Here is a 15,965-nt window from a genome sequence, read left to right as displayed (position 1 = left end):
TGCAAATATCTTCTCCCATTCTGTAGGCTGTCTTTTAGTTCTGTTGACTGTTTCTTTTTCTGTGCAGAAGCTTTTTTTTCCTGATTAAGTCCCAATAGTTCATTTTTCCTTTTGTTTCCCTTGTCTTCATAGATGTATCTTGAAGAAGTTGCTGAGGCCAAGTTGGTGTTGCCTGTGTTCTCCTCTAGGATGTTGATGGATCTTGTCTCACATTTAGATCTTTCATCCATTTTGAGTTTATCTTTGTGTATGATGTAAGAGAATGGTCTGCCCAGAAATCAGTGGCATTTCTATACCCTAAAAATGAGACTGAAGACAGAGAATTTAAGGAATCAATTCCATTTACAATTGAACCCAAAACCATAAGATACCTAGGAATAAGCCTAACTAAAGAAGTAAAGGATCTATCTCCTAAAAAGTACAGAACTCTTATGAAACAAATTGAGGGAGACACAAAGAGATGGAAAAATATTTCATGCTCATGGATTAGAAGAATTAATATTGTGAAAATGTGTATACTACCCAGGGCAATTTACACATTCAATGCAATCCCTATCAAAATACCGTGGACTTTTTCAGAGAGTTGGAACAAATAATCTTAAGACCTGTATGGAATCAGAAAAGACCCCAAGTAGCCAGGGTAATCTTGAAAAAGAAGAGCAGAGCCGGGTGTCTCACAATGCCAGATTTCAAGTTGTTCTACAAAACTGTGATCATCAAAACAGTGTGGTACTGGCACAAAAGCAGGTTATTTTTAAACTATGGGATGATTATCAACTGAAGGATACTTTATGCAATAAATAGTATCCTTAATAGAGTTCACTGTTCACAACTATGAGAGTCAAGCAATTTAATCACCCAACGTGAACAATTAAATTTGCTTTGCTATGTTTTTGTTTTTTATTTTGTTCTTTCTGCTCAGAATGATCTCCTTTCCTTCTTCTAACAGTTTTATTCTGAAATACTGTTTTATCTTTATGCCCCAATAGACTAAGTTCCACAAAGAAAAGGAAAATAAATCTCAGTTCCTTATAGTACTCTCAGGTCTGTCATGTTGCTTGGTGATTCCAAAGGCCTAATGAACAGAAGATACGCTGAAATTAACAGCAGTGAAGTATGCACTTACTTTGCTCACACATTAGCCTTTCCTTTCAGACTCTGCAAACTCTTGACCTATCTGAAGGCTGTAGCCCCATTATATCTGTGGCACATCTTCTAGGCCTACCATAATGCCTGTCCCAAATAGGGTTTTGACACATATTTTATTTTATTTTATTTTTTAAAATATTATATTTATTTATTTGAGAGATAAAGAGAGTATGAGCTGGAGAAGGGGCAGAAAGAGAGGGAAAAACAGACTCCCCACTGAGCAGGAAGCAGAACCCTGGGCTTTATCCTAAGCCAAAGGTAGATGATTAAGGACTGAGTCACCCAGGCACCCCTTGATGCATATTTTATGAATGATTGAATGAATGAATGCACACATGAAGAAAATCTGGTATTTATTATGAAAGCTAAAAAGCACAAAGAATGGAAGTATATAAGTAATAGTTACCCCACTGGCCATTTCTCCCAGTATCATCTGAGTTCTAATAAAGATGGGCTTTGGGACATCATTCAAAAGACCTAGTAAGTGATTTTTCGCAGGCAGACTTTTATTAAGCAGCTCACTCTGCTACCCATGATAGCTACCCCCTGTCAAAAGAGTACTCTATACTCGTTAAAGATATTAATATTTCCTTGAAACATGCAATCTCTGACCTTCTTATAAAGGGAAAAATTTGTCTTTTCTAGAATAAATATTTGACAGTATTTTTGGATTACCAATGAAGCTTGAAAAAGCCCTGAACAAAAATTTTACTGAGGACAGCAGGTCATTTTCCTAGTCAAGGAGTGAATTGAGTCTATCATTTTCCTCAAATATTTCCCTCAATGAGAAAATATAAGCTTTGCTGGGTAAATTTCATCCTGAAAAATAGTAGAGGATTTTTTGGAGTTATTTAAAGAAGATCTAGGTCATTCATGTCTATCTACTTTATCATCCACTTTTATTTCAATGTATAATATGCTATGTTCTTCCTCAGACCTAACATATAACCTCCTACCAATACAGCAAATTCATGTGTTGACTCTAAAATGTACATGGACACCATATATACATCTGTAAACATATACACACATACATACACTTAAGATTATAAGCTGGTACCAAATACCATAGGACATATCTTAGCTTCTAGTGAACATACTGCTATCCTAGTTATTTCAGTGAGTTACTGAGGTACCAGAGATTGAGATTAAAGTGAATTTAGGTGAAGCAAGTTACTTTTAAAATAGCCCAATGAAATTAAAATTCCCAACTCACTTTGTTTTTGAAATAATTAGTTTAATAACACTTCTTAAGCAGTTCTTCAATAATCATATAAAAAATAAAAATAAATAACCAAAAAATATTTTTAAAAGTCTGATCATATTGGCAAAAGCTGTGTTTGCCTGTGCATATCTTACTGACATTCTTAACAAATCATTTTTTTGACCATGGAAAAGAAATAAAAAATAAAACAGAGTAAAGTAAATAGCAATGATGTGAAAAGCACTTTCATTTATAAGGTAGACTGTATGGTCAATAGAAAGATTAATCATACAAAAATATTAACTTGCCTGTCCCCTCTACTTTTCCAGTTTCTACTTGTGAATAAAGGCCCTCTCTAGTGCAAGTTGTTCCTGAAAATGTTCCTGATTACCTAGTGATGTTATTTTTGAATCTTATATTTTTCTAATTTTATAAGTATGGGTTTTCAATCTTCAAGTGAAATAATGTTGATGTAGAGGGCATTAGGCTGGAACATACACAAATTATATGAGTAGAGCATAAATAAATAGAATATATATACCATTGAGCCACCCAGGCATCCCAAATTCTAGGTCTTTTTTAAAGACCTTTCATTAACCACTCCATCTAGAAAATATTCTTCCTCCATTAGGCTTTTGTTCACCTTTTCTAAGCATCTCTTGACACTTTGTCCTTGCATGAAAAAGAAATTGGTGGGGATCCCTGGGTGGCTCAGCAGTTTAGCACCTGTCTTTGGCCCAGGGTATGCTTCTGGAGTCCCAGGATTGAGTCCCACATCAGGCTCTCTACATGGAGCCTGCTTCTCCCTCTGCCTGTGCTCTGACTCTCTCTCTCTCTCTCTCTCTCTCTCTCTCTCTGTCTCTTATGAACAAATAAATAAAATCTTTAAAAGAAAGAAAGAAAAATAAATTGGTGGTGTTGAAAGTAACACAGACCTGACTTGGCAACTTGGCTTCATCACATGCCACTTCTATTTTCCCATCTGTACAAAGATGACCCAGATATCTGCCTCACTATTATATGGTATCGCATATGTGAGGTGTCTCGAACATATTCTCTTACAAAGTTGGGGAATTCCCCCAGTAAGAAAGGCCAAATATAATACATTCATTCATGGATGTTTCCCTGTCATATTTTCTAATTGCTCACTCCAATTTTTTTGCCCAAACTAAAAATGCCATAAAAATCCAGACTTATATTGTCTCTTGGTATTCCCTACCAGAGACCAAAAGTAGCAAAAAGTTGAATCTGAGATGCTTTCAATATGTTACTTCATACCCTTTGTAACATATAATAATAATTTAGTTATAGCTAATATATATTATTAATAGGATGTAAGACATTCTAATAAGTGCTTTAGATACATAACATTAATTTTATTAGCCATCTTATGAATGTATTATTCTTTCCATAATTAGCAGATGAGGAAACTGAGACTTGGAAAGATCCATGCCCTTGCCCAGGGTTACTCTTATTGCAGATATTTACATACAGGTGGTCTGATTATGGAAAGAATGCTTTTGACTACTGTGATATGGAGAATTCATACATTATTTTTAAAAATCTCCTGATTTTCCATTTTTGATAACTGAGATTCACCTTCTTTTTCCTCATTGTGTACAATTCAAAAATTTCTAATTGGCTGTTAGATATCGTTTATTTACCTACCTTTGAAAGAGTGAAGCCAAATCTATAAAATAGGCTCCATTTCCTAAATAGATGAATTTACCAGTAATAGGGATATATGTGACAATTAGAACAAACTAAAATCATGTGAGTTTGTGTGGTGTGAACTTCTTTAAGAATATAAAAGATCAAGGCAAAGCCTAGACCTTATAGATATATATTTCCCCAAAGTTACTCTTAATTCCAACTGCAATTGGAAGCAGCTTCAGGATTTTAACTTTGAGTGACACTAAAAGTTAATCAGACCTGAAGAGTCTGAATAGCAGAAATTCCATAATCTTTGTTGTGCAAATGAAAAAAAAATAACTATTGTTACCCTGATATGTCATTGTACTAACACTTAATGGAAAGTTGCTACGCCACAGGAGTTTTATGCATATTATACTACTTAATTTACTAACCAACCTGCATCATTATTTCTTTTGTAGATAAGGAAATAATCTTATCTGTGGTTGAAGCAACCAGCCATCCTTATCCTGCCGTCTTTGAATACTGGATTTCTTCTGAGAGTCTCTGGCATGGTGGAAATCATCTCAGCTAGAAAGCTTGAAAAAAAAAAAAAAAAAGCTTGAAAAGTGAAAGAAGGCAGACATTTTTGTTTTTTGTATTTTTTTTTAATTGGAGTTTGATTGGCTGACATATACTATAACACCCAGTGCTCATCCTGTCAAGTGCTCCCCTCAGTGCCTGTCACCCAATCCCCCCATTCCCCTGCCTACCTCCCCTTCTGCTACCCCTTGTTTGTTTCCCAGAATTAGGAGTCTCTCATGTCCTGTCACTTTCACTGTTATTTCCCACTTATTTTCTCTCCTTTCCCCTTTAATCCCTTCCACTATTTTTTTTTTATATTCCCCAAATGAATGAAACCATATAGTGTTTGTCCTTCTCCAATTGACTTCACTCAGCATAATACCCTCCAGTTCCATCCACTTCGAAGCAAATGGTGGGTATTTGTTGTCTCTAATGGCTGAGTAATATTCCACTGTATACATAGACCACATCTTCTTTCTTTTTTTTTTTTTTTTTTTTAATTTTATCCCTCTGGTTATCATTGAACTTGCTGTATTACAAATATGTGTTGGCAGTTTTCATATTATTTTGTACGTTTTCAGGTTTTTTTTATTTTTTTAATTTTTTTTTTATTTTTATTTTTTTTTAATTTTATTTATGATAGTCACACAAAGAGGGAGAGAGAGAGAGAGGCAGAGACACAGGCAGAGGGAGAAGCAGGCTCCATGCACCGGGAGCCCGACGTGGGATTCGATCCCGGGTCTCCAGGATCACGCCCTGGGCCAAAGGCAGGCACTAAACTGCTGCGCCACCCAGGGATCCCCAGACCACATCTTCTTTATCCATTCATCTTTCAATGGCCACCGAGGCTCCTTCCACAGTTAGGCTATTGTGGACATTACTGCTATAAACAGTGGGGTGCAGGTGTCTCTATCTTTGACTGCATCTGTATCTTTGGGATAAATCTCCAGTAGTGCAATGGCTGGGTCATAGGGTAGCTCTATTTTTAACTCTTTGACGAACCTCCACACAGTTTTCCAGAGTGGCTGCACCAGTTCATATTCCCACCAACAGTGCAAGAGGGTTCCCCTTTCTCCACATCCTCTCCAACGTTTCTTGTTTCCTGTCTTGTTAATTTTCACCATTCTCACTGGTGTGAGGTGGTATCTCATTATAGTTTTGATTTGTATTTCCCTGATGGCAGATGATGTGGAGCATTTTCCCATGTGCTTGTTGGCCATGTGCATGTCTTCTATGGTGAAATTTCTGTTCATGTCTTTTGTCCATTTCATGATTGGATGGTTTGTTTTTTTGTTGTTGAGTTTAATAAGTTCTTTATAGATCTTGGATACTAGCCCTTTATGTGATATGTCAGTTGCAAATATCTTCTCCCATTCTGTAGGCTTTTAGTTTTGTTGACTGTTTCTTTTTCTGTGCAGAAGCTTTTTTTTCCTGATTAAGTCCCAATAGTTCATTTTTCCTTTTGTTTCCCTTGTCTTCATAGATGTATCTTGAAGAAGTTGCTGAGGCCAAGTTGGTGTTGCCTGTGTTCTCCTCTAGGATGTTGATGGATCTTGTCTCACATTTAGATGTTTCATCCATTTTGAGTTTATCTTTGTGTATGGTGTAAGAGAATGGTCTGCCCAGAAATCAGTGGCATTTCTATACCCTAAAAATGAGACTGAAGACAGAGAATTTAAGGAATCAATTCCATTTACAATTGAACCCAAAACCATAAGATACCAAGGAATAAGCCTAACTAAAGAGGTAAAAGATCTATGCCCTAAAAACTACAGAACTCTTCTGAAACAAATTGAGGGAGACACAAAGAGATGGAAAAATATTTCATGCTCATGGATTAGAAGAATTAATATTGTGAAAATGTGTATACTACCCAGGGCAATTTACACATTCAATGCAATTCCTATCAAAATGCCCTGGACTTTTTCAGAGAGTTGGAACAAATAATCTTAAGACCTGTATGGAATCAGAAAAGACCCCAAGTAGCCAGGGTAATCTTGAAAAAGAAGAGCAGAGCCGGGTGTCTCGCAATGCCAGATTTCAAGTTGTTCTACAAAGCTGTGATCATCAAGACAGTGTGGTACAAAAAGAGACACATAGATCAATGGAAGAGAATAGAGAACCCAGAAATGAGTCCTCAACTCTATGGTCAACTAACATTTGACAAAGCAGGAAAGACTATCCACTGGAAAAAGGACAGTCTCTTCTATAAATGGTGCTGGGAAAATTAGACAGCCAGATGCAGAAGGCATTTTTCTTCAAATTGTTTGGCATTCATAGACTTCTTCCCTGGCCAGGTCCTCTATCACTTAAAAAACTAATGAAAATTGTTTCACGTGAGTGTGACCTAGTAGATTTTAGTCCCAGTTCATTAGGTAGCAATAATCTTTTTATTTACCTTAATGTTAACATATTCCCCTAGAGCAGGGGCACCTTGAAAAGAAGATTAAATGTTGGCTTCATGAATGAAAAGGAATTGCATTTGGGAAAGGTTCTGTTCTGATTCCATATGCTTGATCCTTAACAGATCTGCTTTGTTAAGGAAGAATAATCACATTGACTGTTGATGCAAAAGCATTAGTCTCAGGATCACATTTTTATGCATTAAGCATCTGGACTATGACAAAGTAAATCTTCAAACAATAATTATTCTAGCAAATTAGGCTATGTGGTTGCATGAAAAGGGCACTGGACATTGGCCTCCAACCTGGAATTGCCACGAACTACTTGGGGGACCTTGAGAGAATTAGTCCATCCATTAGTTCTCTCATATGCAAAATGAGGAAGGTGGATTTGATAGTCACTGGGGGTCTTTGTGGCCATGTGTCTAATGCATTATTTAGTGATGATTCTAACCTAAGCAAATAGCACTACCCCCTAGTCATCATTCACTAAGATATTGACTATCACTGCATCATTTATTAAAATTGCCATTTTAAACCTAGTAGAATTCTGAAAGCCTATTTTTTATTCACAATAACTGCTTTAAAAATACAGTCCTGTATAGATCCATTACTTAGAAATATGCTTCTTTTAGAGAGTTTCTGAGTTTAACTAGGAACGTTAACAGACAACAAGCTCTGACAGGGAGGCCACTGTTTTCTAAATGTTTATATCCTCAAATGACTTGGATAATACCTACCTCATCAGTCACTCTGTTTTATATTTTTAAAATAGTCTTCATGTAACCAAAACTATCATACTGAGAAATGTGTTTAATAAAAAAGAAAGAAAGAAAAGCACTTTAACCTTCTGCACTTGGGAGATACTTGGGAAATACTCTCTCCTCTGCAGCCCATTTTGAGCTCTTTTAGGATTTTCTTTTTGTCTCCATTTTCCTTTGGTATTGGCTCTTTTTAAGTGTCAAACTCAATTTTTATGTGGAAATAAGTTTTAGACTGGCATATTTGCTTGGACCTAGTGCCCTTCTAGGATGTTGCTTCTGCTAATGGCTTATAGATGGGAGGTCTTCTGTTTGTGGCAGAGAGTGGTCACTTTACATTCCTTTGCCAGGTCTCTGGGATCTCACTGAAAAGGTATTTCACTTATCTCAAAGAAAATAAGACAGGATAACAAAGCTATAGACTCACTAGGGATGAAGAATGCAGAGGTGAAGAGTGGTAAATTATCAGTCATGGTCAAAGACTTTCTAAGGAAGAGAAACCTGAGCTAAGACCTCAATGATGAGAAAGGTTCACTCTTAGAAAATCTAGGGGCAAAAGATTGCAGGGAAGGGAAGAGTGAGGATGTAGGTACTGAGGAAGGTATGTGCTTGGAACATGTGGGAAATAGAAAGAAAGGTAGTGCAGCAAACTATAGCAAGCAAGCGAGCATGACTTAACTAGTAAATGGTATAGGTAAAGGCCAGCCCACAGAGGCCTTTAAGGGACCTGGAAGGTCTTTAGGTTTTTTAGGAGTGTAATGGGAAGTTAAGCAACACTGAATCTTAAGACAATGTCCAGGAATGTAGGATTTCGAATGACTTTGCATTACCCAGTTTTTAGGGCAACAGGATATATTGCTAGTTGATATCTCACTCCAGCTATACAATATATTGCTGTTCAGAAATAAATTCAGTTTACTGTTTTCCACCAAAATAATGAGTTCTGCCACTTATATCAACTTGTATAAATATTATGTTTGACTATGTGGACTATTTTTTCCTTCTTACCTGTGAGCTCTAGACTCAAAATACAGGACAAGTTCTGGTGAAAACTTGGAAAATTATGTCTTTTGGAAAGAATTATCTCTTTATCCCTTGGTACATGGATGCTCTGGTTTAAAGCTCATAAACATGGAAGATACAGGCGCAGAGAAGGAATTGTGGAAAAATTGTGCAATAAATATGACTATGGCCAGGTTACCCAAATAGGCATGCACAGGTAGGAATGCACAGGCGCTGAAGAATGTTCCACCAACAGGTGTTTTTGACAGGGAGTCTCAGTACCATAGAGAATTCACACCCTTACTTCATATCAAACTATGATATTATTTTCTCTCCTTACAAGTTCAAGAAAACATTGACTAGGTTTCCATGATCATTGTTTTGATTAACTATCTGTCCAAATGTATATACTTAAGTTCTCTTCCCTACTGGGATATTTCTTATCTTAATTCCTTAAGCTTAGCTCACAATCTCATGGTATGCTAAATCATAAAGTTCAATGAGATCCATATTATAATCCCTAGAATCTGTAAATACATTACCTTTAACAGCAAAAGGGACTTTCCAGTGTGATTAAGGATCTTGAGATGCAGAGATTATTTGTGTGGGTTCAATGTAGACACAAAGCTACTAATAAGAGGGATACAAAAGGTTCAAAGAATGGAAGTAGGGGTCAATGAATAAGAGAGAGATTTGAAGACACTATGCTATCAGCTTTGAAGGCAGAGGAAGTAGGTGCAGGCCAAGAGATAAATGTGGCCTCTAGAAGCTAGGAAAAGCAAAATAATGAATTTTCTCCATGAATCTCTAGAAAGAACTAGTTTGATGACACCTTAACTTTAGCCCAGTGAGGCTAGTTTTGATTTTCTGAACCCTGGAACTAGAAGATAATGAATTGGTCCTGTTTAAACCATCAAGTTTGGGCAGCCCCAGTGGCACAGCAGTTTGGCGCCACCTGCAGCCTGGGGTGTGATCCTGGAGACCTGGGATGGAGTCCCACATTGGGCTCCCTGCATGGAGCCTGCTTCTCCCTCTGCCTGTGTCTCTGCCTCTCTCTCTGTGTCTACGAATAAATAAATAAAATCTTAAAAAAAAATTAAATATTTAAAAAAAATAAATAAATAAAATAATAAACCATCAAGTTTGGGTTATTTTTTTTTTAAAGCAGCAATAGGGAATCAATGTCCTGTCCTTCCTCTTCCATTCAGCCTTCTTACTCCATTCCTGCTCCTATGCATTTGGGACCACTTACATGGCAGGCGATCTTGTACTATCACTACTACATCACTTTTATTTTGTACTTATTTTATTATACTTTATTATCATCTTTAAAGGTTTGATGTATTTTATTTTTCCCAGGTTAGCTTGTCACAGACTAAGGGATGAGGAGATGGCAAGGGGTTGTGGGATTCACTGGAGGTTCTTTGATCTAAAATAGATTATTCTGGAAACAATATCAGGAGGAGCTGAGATGGAAACTCAGAATCATGGAAATGTAAAGCTGACTCTTACTAGTAGATACAAGTAATGGGCCAGTAAGTAGCTAAAGAGCCCATTATTCTCTCTGAGGCCAATTCAATAACCAGAGGTAGGATTCCAAAATGAGTTGAGCTTCACAGAAATCAACAGAGAGACAGAAGGGGCATCCAGGAATGTGGCCTGGGGAGCTGGGTGGTGGGAGAAGCCTAGAGGCAAGAGATATACGGGCAAAAGAGTGAAGATCAGGCAACAAAAGGAATTCAATCTGGAGGAATAATTGAAGTAGAGTCTCTGTGCTAAGACCAAAAACTAAGTCCATTGATACAGAGATAATTAGCATATCGTTCTTGTCACATATATTAAAAACATTTAGGGATGCTGACTCTGAACAGCATATAGGACAGCATCTGGTCCCTTAAAACCCAAAATGATTTCACTATTTTCTGCTGTCTTACTGTAGTAACTTAATGTGAACAGATACCCACTGGATCAAATGAAATACACCTTATTCTGGGTTTGAAGTCAATAAAGCTTGGAGTTAATGATGTTGAGTCATGGTGAATAATCATATTATTAGCCAATACCTTGTTATGACATTAGCAAGCCATGCATGGGACTGCTGGCCTCCCAAACAAAATGAGGTATTAGCCTAAAAAGTACAGCTGGCATAGGTTAAAGAATAGCTAAAATAATTTAGTGTCTGTAACATAATATTTAGATCAAAGAGTGGAATCTCCCAATTCAATCAATTTTTAGTGGAAATGTATGGGTTTGTGGTCAATACCAATTAAAAATAAACACCCTACATAACTTAATCTCTTTCTCAATGGGTCAGACATTCATTTCACTGAGTTGTTAGTGCCAGCAATTCAATTAGAGGGAAGAAAAAAATACTATGCATTATAATAAACTTTAGTATTTGAAATAGCTTAATAAAATGAACATAATCTCAAAAGTGTTTCCCCCTACAATGTGCAAGTTTTAATTACTCCATTTTGTATTAAAAGAACTTGTTAAAAATGTCTAATTGCCACTTCCAGCTGAATGATGTCCTAGGATTGCTGGGCCTTGCCTGTCTGTAAAGCACTTTGGGCTTGTATTTATAGGTCTTACAGGAAAGAACTGCAGAGAATTAAGAGTGGCGATTAGTTCTGAACGCCTAGATGTCAGAAGCAGAGCAGAACTCTGGGGGCGGGTTGCAGCAGAAGAAAGTGGTGATGGGTTAGGTTACTGCTATAGAGCAGAAGGCATTGGGTCAGTGCCCCATAAATAACACACCTTCCTTTTATCTTTCAAAAAAGCAGGTTTAATTATCTAAGAGATATGGAAATCATTCTGATATGCACATAAACAAGCAAGGGAAAGATGGGGTGCTTTTAATAATTATGTTTTCTTTTTCCAGGCTTTCATTTCTAGTTTTTTACTTATTAAAAAAATAGAGCAAAGGGTAAATAAAAATAAATCGCCCACAATCCTATGACCCTAATATACCAATATAATTACGTTTTCTTATTATAAGAGTACATACTTACTGCTGATAATTTGGAAAAATTGAAAGTGAAAAGAGGTAAGCAATAAATTAATGTGTTACACGGGATGAAAACTTGTTTGAGAAAGATGTTTAGGACTTCGAACTGCTTCTGGATTTTTTATGACCTTCATGAAAACTGTAACATTGATCGAAGCAGCTAACATCCCAAGAAATGCTGGAAGGTGCCACAATATGGCGTCAAGGTTAAGGAAATAGCTATTATGTCAGAGGGTGGTCTGGACAAACCCAGTAGCCATGGCCCTCAGGCAGTAAGCATTCTGAAATCCAAGGATCTGGGACCATTTTCTTTGTGTTTGAAGTCTTCTAGACTAATAGGATTCTTTTCCTTTACTGCTTTCTTAGCTGTCGTGTCAGTAATAAGTACATTCATTGATATTTGGAAGAGGCCTTATGAAAAATGGAAAGATAATGTCTTTACATGGCACAGTGTAAACAATATATATTTTTACCCTTAAGATATGCAGTCAATCTAAAACAAACAGGAGGGCAATGAGACAGATAATGAGTAGGCAGCATAGTGCAGTGTATTATTGATTCATTTATTCATATATTCACAGATATTTAGGGATCGTACTATTCACCAGGTTCTAGGCTATGCACTCTAGCTATAAAGATGAAATAATATTCTCCAAAAGCTTAGAGAAATCATAAAGTAATTCAATGTTATACAGAAGCAATTACATTATGAGATAAATGATGTTACAGAGATTGAGGAAAAAAGAAAACATGTGTTCACCTGCCTAAAGGGTGTTAGGAAAACCTTCATACAGGAAGTGATGCCTAAGTTAAGATTAAAGAATGAGTATGAAATTTCTAGGTTTCCACATTGGGTCTGATATACCAGCCAGAGTGAATAGCATCCACAAATATTACAAGTGTACAAAATCACAATATCAGTTCAGGATCATTGGAGTGTAAGTAAGGTGAGCATATGCAAGGGAGTGATATCTAAGTAGCAATAGAAAGTTTCTGCTTTGTTTTTAGTTTGAGAGAATTGTGTTTGCCTATTATAAGGGACATATAAAGTGTATTCATAAAGGATACATTTATTTTACATTTATTTTTGTTTTAAAGTTATAGATGGGGCACCTGGATGGGTCAGTTAGATGGGTGTAGGCTTCGTCTTAGGTCATAAGACCCCAGTCTTGGAATCAAGTCCTACGTCGGCTTAGGTCATAAGACCCCGGTCTTGGAATCAAGTCCTATGTCAGGTGGGCTCCACAGTCAGCAGGGAATCTGCTTCTCTCTCTCCCTCTGCCTCTACCCTTGCTCTCTCACTCACTGTCTCTCAAATAAATAGATAAAATCTTTAAAAAAATGAAGTTGTAGATAGTTGATAATACTGGTCATGGCACACACAAAGAAGGTAGTGAGGAAGATTAGATATTTTGGAAGATATAAATCTAATCAAGGTAATGGCAATGAAGATGAAGAAGAGTATGCAGAAAGGAGAAATGAAAAACCTTGGTAACCAGCTGGACCCAGGAATTAGAGCTTGGAAGATTGTTCTATGTTATGCATGAGATTATCTCTGAGTAAAAATGGATCTTCCCTAGGGACTGATCTTTTTTTTTTTTTTTTTTTTTAAGATTTTATTTATTTATTCATGAAAGACACAGAGAGGCAGAGGGAGAAGCAGGCTCCATGCAGGGAACCCAACATGGGACTCAATCCTGGGACTCCAGGATCATGCCATGGGCCGAAGACAGGTGCCAAACTGCTGAGCCACCCAGGATCTTGGGACTGATCTTCTATATGACTATCTTAGTACAGGATGCTATAAAAAGTACCATAGACTGGGGGTTTATACAATAGGCATTTGTTTCTCACAGTTCCAGAGGCTGGGAAGTCTAAGATTCATGCACTGGCAGATTCATTGCTAGGTGAGAGCCATTATCCTGGTTTGGTGACAGCCACCTTCCTCAAGTAGTAGAAACACACATAGGGAAGGAGGGAGGGAGGGAGGGAGAGAGAGAGAGAGAGAGAGAGAGAGAGAGAGAGAGAGAAAGAGAGAGGTCTTCTTTTTATAAGGGCAATAATCCCACCATGGAGACCGCACTCTCATGACCTCATCCAAACCTAATCATTTCCCAAAGACTCCATCTGCAAATCGCATAATTTAGGGGATTGACTTTTAACATATGGATTTCAGGAAGATATAAACATTCAGTCCATAACAGTGACCCGGTTTTGCCAATACATCTAATATTTGTTTTTTGTTTGTTTGTTTGTTTGTTTGTTTTCTAAGTTCCTATGCCCTTTGGGAAAACTATCTGGGTGGAGTTGGTTGAAAACAATCAACTGACATCACCCCTCCATTAATACCTCTCACTGTGGAAGTTAAGGAATTAGGTTCTCCTTCTACCCAATGATCATCAGAGCTTATTCTTTGGATTGTGAGACTTGAAAAAAGTATTAAGAGAACAGGGGCAGTTACCAGGAAGTGAGTCTCAATGCAGTGCCCATAGCAGTATTGGTATTGCCCAGACCGTGCCCATGATATGGCCTTGGCTGTGGTTCTGCTGCTCCAACAAGAGATCCCTTGATCATTGTCCACACTGCCCAAGTCTTGTTCTTCAGTCCATCAGTTCTGTGAGGTCACAACATTCCTCCAGTAAATTTTCTACTTGCTTGAGATTCTTGTGCCCAAGATTGCGAATCCAAGAAACCATCAAGGAGCCGACACCGATGCAAATACACGAGGGTTTATTTACAAGTTCCAGCCTGGGTCCAAGTATACCCAACACAGCGGAGCAGGGACTTGGACCCCGAGGTGGGTTTCAGCTTAGTTTTAAGGACTGGTCTAGGGGACCTCCAGAAGGGGTGGAGCAATTCCTCAAGTTCTGTTTACATTTTGATATGGGGCCTTCAAGGGCATTGAGCTCTGTTCTTATTCTAATAGAGGCTTCCAGCCACTGGCTTGGGCTCTGTTTTTATTCTAATATGGGGCTTTCTAGGATGTTAAGCTGTAAACTGTTTTCTTCCTGTAACTGAAGTAAGGTAAAGTTCAGCTCTTATTCACAGGGGCCTGGGATGGCTGAACTTGTGATAACGCTGAACTTAAAGTGGAATGGCCTTAATTTTCTCAGCCTCCACATTTCCCCCTCTCAGAGGAACCTAAGGAAGGACCCAATCATGGGTCCAGGTTGCTCTCAGAGTGAGCCAGGAGGAATGATTAAACCAGGATTCTAACCAACCTTGTTGCTATTCTCACTCCCAGTTACATTCCAGCGAAGAAACAACATCCTATGTTTAGGGCAGCACATAACCTACCCCCCCACCACACTTTGTTGTAAGAAGACTAAGTCTAATCCCCTTCTATTTTGAAAGACAACCTCAGACTAGGGAGTCTTGGAGGTGGGAAATAAGTGAGAACGGCGCAGTCTTAGCTTTAGGGGATTGTCCTTGTCCAGTTGGCTTTTCCATTCTGGAACAAAGTTCTTGAGAACAGCGTGTGGGTCAGCTGGCCGGACGTGGGGGTAGTGGACCCAGAGAGTAATCCCGTCGACCTTGAGAGCGGTAGGAGTGGTCAGGATCATGATGTAAGGTCCCTCCCAGCAAGGTTGAAGTGTCCGGTGTTGGTATCTCTTCACATACACCCAGTCACCTGGCCGATATCAATGAGGATCTGGGGGTGGCCCAGTCTCATAGAGGGCCCTCAGCTTAGGCCACACCTGCTCATGGGTTTGTTGTAACATTTGGAGGGACAAAAGAAGTTGGTGATCATCAAATTCAGCAAGCACCGCAGGTTTTAAATTGGGCATAACAGGTGGAGGAAGACCGAACAGGATCTCGTAGGGAGTCAGTCCCATCTTATAGGGGAGTTCCTCACCCTATATAGGGTGAAGGGGAGGAGAGTCACCCAGTCCCCGCCAGTCTCCAGGGCTAATTTAGTTAAGGTCTCCTTTAATGTTCTGTTCATCCTCTCTACCTGTCCTGAGCTCTGGGTCCTATATGCACAATGTAATTCCAATCTGCCCCAAGTACTAGTGTGACTCCCCGTGTTACCTTAGAGACGAATCCTGGGCCGTTGTCTGACCCAATCTTAGCAGGAAAACCATACCTTGGTAAGATATCTTCCAGCAGTTTCTTGGTCACTGTCTGTGCCGTTTCATGTTTGGTGGGAAATGCCTCTGTCCATCCTGGAAAAGTATCTACAAACACTAATAAATACCTGTATCCATATTTTCCAGGTTTTA

Source organism: Vulpes lagopus, chromosome 4 (assembly GCF_018345385.1).
Source record: "Vulpes lagopus strain Blue_001 chromosome 4, ASM1834538v1, whole genome shotgun sequence".
In the NCBI taxonomy this organism is placed as follows: domain Eukaryota; kingdom Metazoa; phylum Chordata; class Mammalia; order Carnivora; family Canidae; genus Vulpes; species Vulpes lagopus.
Note: the sequence above shows the minus strand (reverse complement) of the source record.